Source organism: Pan troglodytes, chromosome 14, assembly GCF_028858775.2.
Source record: "Pan troglodytes isolate AG18354 chromosome 14, NHGRI_mPanTro3-v2.0_pri, whole genome shotgun sequence".
NCBI lineage: Eukaryota > Metazoa > Chordata > Mammalia > Primates > Hominidae > Pan > Pan troglodytes.
In genome coordinates this window covers 13,224,806-13,231,557 of record NC_072412.2, presented here as the reverse complement: position 1 = coordinate 13,231,557, position 6,752 = coordinate 13,224,806, and the positions used below count along the sequence as shown (strand labels likewise).

The 6,752-nt window shown below is 31.5% G+C and overlaps 1 long non-coding RNA gene across 1 annotated transcript in view; it reads right to left on the bottom strand.

Annotated features, from left to right (window-relative positions):
• Positions 1-724: 724 nt before the first annotated feature.
• Positions 725-6,752, bottom strand: part of LOC129137819 (uncharacterized) — a 76,177-nt gene continuing 70,149 nt past the window's right edge. Inside the window, exon 2 of the long non-coding RNA XR_008540612.2 lies at positions 725-1,084. This is a non-coding gene — a long non-coding RNA (uncharacterized LOC129137819). The remainder of the gene's footprint in view (positions 1,085-6,752) is intronic.

Here is a 6,752-nt window from a genome sequence, read left to right as displayed (position 1 = left end):
CAGAGTATACTGCATGATGCTGAGGTTTGGGGTATGACTGAACCCATCATCCAGGTAGTGAGCATAGAACCCAAGAGGTATTTTCTATGGCACTTTACACATTCTAGAAGACTGGTTGTTAATTAGCACAAGCACCTATAATAGTGCCTGATATATTTAGTACTCAAAATATATGTTAAATTAAAAACAAATGTATAAATTAATGGTTGAATATCATAATAATTACTCAAAATGTAACATAATTCCAAAGGAGAAAACTTTTTTCTAAAAAGGCTCTCTCAATTGCTCTTTCTGATTTACTATTTTCCCCAAATCTGTAGTTGCTTCATTATTGTTTGGAATTTTGCATTAGTTGTCAATAAACAAAAAATATGGATCATATCACAGCTCTTTCATTGCTTTCATTTCTTGAGATATATGAATGTATGTGATATCTTTGATGTCCTGTATTTTTTCTTTATTGCTTTTTGTTACTTAAGAACATCTAGAAAAGAAGATAAATATTAATCATGTCAGAAATTATCAAAGGTTGATTACAATAAAAATTTCTCTAATGTGATAACCACTCAAAAATCTTCCTTCTTCATCAAAACACAGTATTTTTAAAAAAATAGAGTGCTTCATTTTTATTTCACAGAAAATAAATGATAGCCAGAATATTATGAACTAGAGTCACATAGGATATTCTAATAATACTGCTTGTGAATGAAGTATTGAGGAGGTCTTAGGACCAAAGAATATTTGTTTAATAGTGTCAGAATTCATTTTAACACCATAAAAAGGATATGTATTTGTTCAATTTTCACTCACTGCACAAAGAATTAGATAAAAGAAGATTTTCAGTAATAGCATTCATTTTGAGTCTTACCAATCCTTTCAGTTTTGGTATAACAAAAAGGCTATTAGCTTTTACTCTGTTGTGTTGAATTTTGATGATTTCTGACAGTCTTCACTGAGATGCTCAAAGAGATGAGACTTGCCAGTCGAATAACTTAGATCTCATTAAATTTACCAGCAACACAAAAGCTATTTCTGCCTCTTAACTTTTTGATGTGTTGCCTTTTTCTAATCCTCTTCTCAGGACCTATTTAAAAGACAATAAAAATTTTGTTTTTGTGTGTTGAAAGATTTCTCCATTATCAAGAAAGTAGTCAGTTCTTAACTTTAGAATGATTGCATATATAGATATGAAAAACAAGGAAACAATTATTAAGAAAACTAATCAAATTTTTTACTAACATTTAGTAATTTTAGCAAAATTATTGTGCATTGTATTTTGCAGCATTTATGCAGAGGATATACTAACCTGTTTAAATTTTTAGACACAAATAGTAGAAAATAGAACATCATCATTTTCAGGAGCAAGGAAGTAACCTGTGAAAAAGTGAATGCCTTTCTTCAAATAATATGCTAATGAAAGGCTGAGATATTAATGTCCAAATATTATAAAACGTTCATTTTAATATAATGTTTTACTTTATATTTATATTGTATTGTATAACAAAGAAATGTGAGTCTTGTTACACCTGAGAACTTGAACTGGCAATCTACATATTGTTGTTGAAACAATTTTAAATTAAACATACAATGAGAGGGAAAAATGATTCTGTTGCCTCAATTTTAAAAGGAATATTTTGAAGAAATAATTTTCCATATAATAGCTTGTTATGATCTTGCCTTTTAGCCTCCCTGGATAAAGAAATGCATACTTATAATAATTGAAGGAAGACAATTTTCCTTGTTTTCTGCAAATTAGAAATATATTAGGCTATTAAATACATAATTCAAAATATACAGAATAAAGGTATTATAGAACCTAAGAATTATATAAAGAATTATATACATAAAGTAATGAATACATATACAAATAGTATAAAAATACTAAAAATAGTATTTGCTTATTGATTAATTACTATGGGTATTATATAACTCTTAGTTTCTACATTGCCTTTCTATTCTTAGTTATTATAATAGGTATATTATAATTACTAATATGTATAAACTACTTATAGTTTATATGAATGTGTTATATGTACATGTATATTATAATAACTAATACCTATAAACTATTTACAATTATACATACTATAATAACTAATAAATATAAACTACTTATTGTCAAAACTGTTTTTAACTATTAAAAGATAAAGCACGCAGATATGTTTTCTTTACTAGGTATTCCCAGAAGCACTCATAAAACTCGGGGTTTTCATATAGCAGTGATTACAGACTTGCTATTTTTATTATTCCCATTTTATAGATTAAGAGCACAAGACTCATATTAGTGTTATTTAGCCATGTCATAGAGCCAGTTCCCAGATATTTTTTCCACTTGTTTTGTCATGAAGAATGAGAAGTAGAATCAGCATCAAGTTTGTGCTAAACAAGTACAATAATAAGAAGCACAGCAAATGCTGACTAGACTGTAAGAATATTTCTGCTTTTTGGCCACCCGAAAAAGATAAGATATATGAGGTGATCAAAGTGAATAATTATATAAACAAGAGGAATTAGAATATGAATAAGCCAGGAAAAATAGGAATAGGCCTAAAACACACACATACCCATTTCTTATTTAAACCTAAAGGGAGACAAATTCATTCAATCTATACATATTTATTTTGCTACCTCGATAGAGATAAATATCCTCTCTAAGAAAAATCCCGCTTTACTTAATATGTATCACATTTACCTAATAAATAACATATTACTAAAACAGAGAGCAACCAGTGTTTTACTCTTTTTTTTTTTTCGGAGATTTTTTGCTCTTGTTGCCCAAGTTGGAGTGCAATGGCATGATCCCGGCTCACTGCAACCTCCACCTCCCAGGTTCAAGCAATTCTCCTGCCTCAGCCTGCCAAGCAGCTGGGCTTACAGGCAGGCACCAACATGCCTGGCTAATTTTTGTGGGTTTTTTTAGTAGACACGGGATTTCACCATGTTGGTCAGGCTAGTCTCGAACACCTGACCTCAAGTGATCCACCTGCCTTGGCCTCCCAAAGTGCTGGGATTATAGGCATGAGCCTTTGCCCCTGGCCTCATTTATTTTCACATAAAATATAGGATCAAGTATGTTGAGATATTAGTTACACTATATTTTGCTCAGTATTGCCTGAGAGTTGGATTATTTTATCATTGTAGAGAATAGCTTCTTGATTATGAGAATATTAAATAAAATAAACTGGAGAGACTCTCAGCAGCAAACTATGGTATGTAAGTACATATGTAAATATGTATCTATCTATTTATCTATCTAATCTATCCCATCTATCTATCATCTATCTATCCATCTATCTATCTATCTCCTTTACTTTCATTTATGTCTGGATCTGTACCAAACACCAGGCAGAGGAGTTAGGAGAAGTAACTGAAAAACCCATGGGTGACATCACCAACTAAAACAGGTGACAAATAATCAGCATAAAAGCCAGAATACAAGAGTAATTGTCCTAATCATTGGCAGCATAGGGCCAGTACCAGCTGGAGTTAATGGCAAAGATAAAATGAAGATAAAATGAAGTATTGTAAGATCTTAATATCAATAAACTACAACAAGAAATCATCAATAATGCTCACTCCCAAAAGAAAAATACTTACCCTGAAGAAAAACAATTGGAACAAAATCAAAATTAATCAGAGAATCAGATAATCTCAGACAAGTAAGATAATTTTTAGAAAATAATTTTTAGAAAAAAAATAATTTGAAGGTACATAAAATCAAATAGAAGTGGTACAAACTATAGTAAGAGATATAGAGTATAAAAATAAGAGTAAAAAACAGAAATTGAGAGATTAAAAACATCTAAAAATTTTCTAAACAGAGAACTTAGGCAAAGAATAGTAATACTCATGTAATGGTTATTTCTAAGAACAAAAATTAAAATAAAAAATAATATTAATTATTTGAGCATGAAGGTAAAAGGATAAGAAGTTTATATTGATAATAGACTTCTTGATAGCAACATTTTATACAGGATGATAATCAAGAAATGGTTTAATGATTATGAAACAGATAACACAGTAGCGAGATGAGATTTTATTCATCCAAACTATGAATCATGTCTAAGGAATGTAGAACATCATGAATATTTATGATTTTAAAAAACATTGTTCCTGTGATGGCTTTTTTAGAAATGTCCTACCTAATGACAAGAAGACAAACATCATGTGAAGCTTCTGGATAAGGACTAAATATGTTTAATTTTATAATTAAGAACAAGTAATGGGGATTAAAGTGACAAAACATGATGCTATTAAGTGTGTTAAACATGAAGAAATAATGCAACTCAACAACAAACAGAAAAAAGGAGAAGAAAAAGAAAGTAGACAAATCTTAATGACTATCTCAGGAGTATCTAACTGCCATTAAAAAAATATGGAATTAAAGTAAATGTTAAGCAAAAAGAGAGAGGAAAGGAAAGAGAGTTTACTAGAGAACAGTATTACTACTCATTGAAGAAATCAATAGACAGTATTCAAACACACTAGAGGACTAGTATATTTTATTATAATATTATTATAAGATAATAATAAGAATAAACATAGAAACATTTATAAATACCAAATGAGTATATCCTGCCCCTCAAATTAAAGTGTAAATACAGGGCAAGATTTTATATAAATTATTTATATAGCAAAAACTTATATAACAGAACTTAACACCAGCATAACAGGTATATCAAAGACACAAATGGGCTTAACTCACCATTAAATGGCGTACTTTTAGATTGGCTAATGGAGCAGAATCCAATCTATTCTGTGTGCAAGAAACATATTGAACAAGGCAATTCAGAATGGTTTAATGTAAAAGGAAGAACAAAGATAGATCTTGTATGATAGCAAGGTCCTGAAATAGTTGTCAGAATTTTGCTATGAGACAAGATAGAATTTAAGACAAAATAAATTTAACAGGATAAGGAAGGGAAATTTATTCTACATAAGGATTCATGCTTCATTCTACATTAAAAATAAAATATATATTAATAACATACACAAAATTACAATTTTCATAAAGCAGAAATAACAGAAGTTGAAAGAAGAAATAGACAATAAACCTGGAGATTTTAACATAGCTTATTAATTGGTAAGTCCTTGAAGAATGCAAATAAGCCTCACTTTAAGTAATTAAAAAAAATTAACACAAATACTGACAAAGACTCTCTCCTTCATCAAACTTTAGTCAGATTTTTGAGCTATCCTCTCAACTAGATCTTCACCTAGGCCCCTTGCCTAGTCTCCATAGCTCACTTTTAACAAGAATCCTTAAGTCCATATAGAGAGACTCTTGATATCTGATCACCCTGAGCTGCCTTCAGCAAGAATCCTGTTAATTTGGTTTAGCAAGAGTTCCCCTACTTTTGATGTCTCCTCTTAGTAATTTTCCATCCACTGACCCCCTCACACTGCTCTTTTGCTATAAATTTCCATGTGTGCTTGTATTTGGAATTGAGCTCATTTCTCTACTAAAGTCTCTTTTCCTGTGTTGCAATAATTTCTGAATAAAATCTTTCTTTACTGCTTTAATTACCCTCTGGCTCTGGTTCTCTTTGACATTACTCTTTGAAGAATCACTTTAGGGGAAAAGAATAAATGCAAGAAGACAAAGTCAGAGACTATTATCCAAATATAGTATGGAGATAATGATATCATACTGAATGGGCAAAAACTGAAAGCATTCCCTTTGAAAACCGGCACAAGATAGGGATGCCCTCTCTCACCACTCATATTCAACATAGTGTTGGAAGTTCTGGCCAGGGTAATTAGGCAGGGGAAGGAAATAAAGGGTATTCAATTAGGAAAAGAGGAAGTCAAATTGTCCCTGTTTGCAGATGACATGATTGTATATCTAGAAAACCCCATTGTCTCAGCCCAAAATCTCCTTCAGCTGATAAGCAACTTCAGCAAAGTCTCAGGATACAAAATCAATGTACAAAAATCACAAGCATTCTCATACACCAATAACAGACAGACAGAGAGCCAAATCATGAGTGAACTCCCGTTCACAATTGCTTCAAAGAGAATAAAATACCTAGGAATCCAACTTACAAGGGACGTGAAGGACCTCTTCAAGGAGAACTACAAACCACTGCTCAATGAAATAAAAGAGGATACAAACAAATGGAAGAACATTCCATGCTCATGGGTAGGAAGAATCAATATTGTGAAAATGGCCATACTGCCCAAGGTAATTTATAGATTCAATGCCATCCCCATCAAGCTACCAATGACTTTCTTCACAGAATTGGAAAAAACTACTTTAAAGTTCATATGAAACCAAAAAAGAGCCCGCATCACCAAGTCAATCCTAAGCCACAAGAACAAAGCTGGAGGCATCACACTACCTGACATCGAACTATACTACAAGGCTACACTCTGGTACCATGGTCTCAGACTTCTAGCCTTTAGAACTGTGAAAAAATTGATTTTTGTTATTTCTAAGCCACCTAGTCTATAGGTCTTTGTGATAGCAGTCAGAATTGACTAAAACAGTAATAGTAGCAATGGCGATGGAAAGAGTGAATGCATTTGATATATACTTTGAAGAAAAATAACAGGACTATCAGTCATGTGGACGTTTGGCATGAGAGAAATGCAAGATGGTAATTAAACAACTTTGTGTCTAAGTCTGAAGGTTGGAGAATAGTCAAAGGTAAAAGTAAAGCTATGGGAGTTACCGACACTTATGAGCCTTTTAAAGGAATTATTTATTTTTATTGTTAAATCACCAAGAAAGGGTTGAAACAGACAATAGA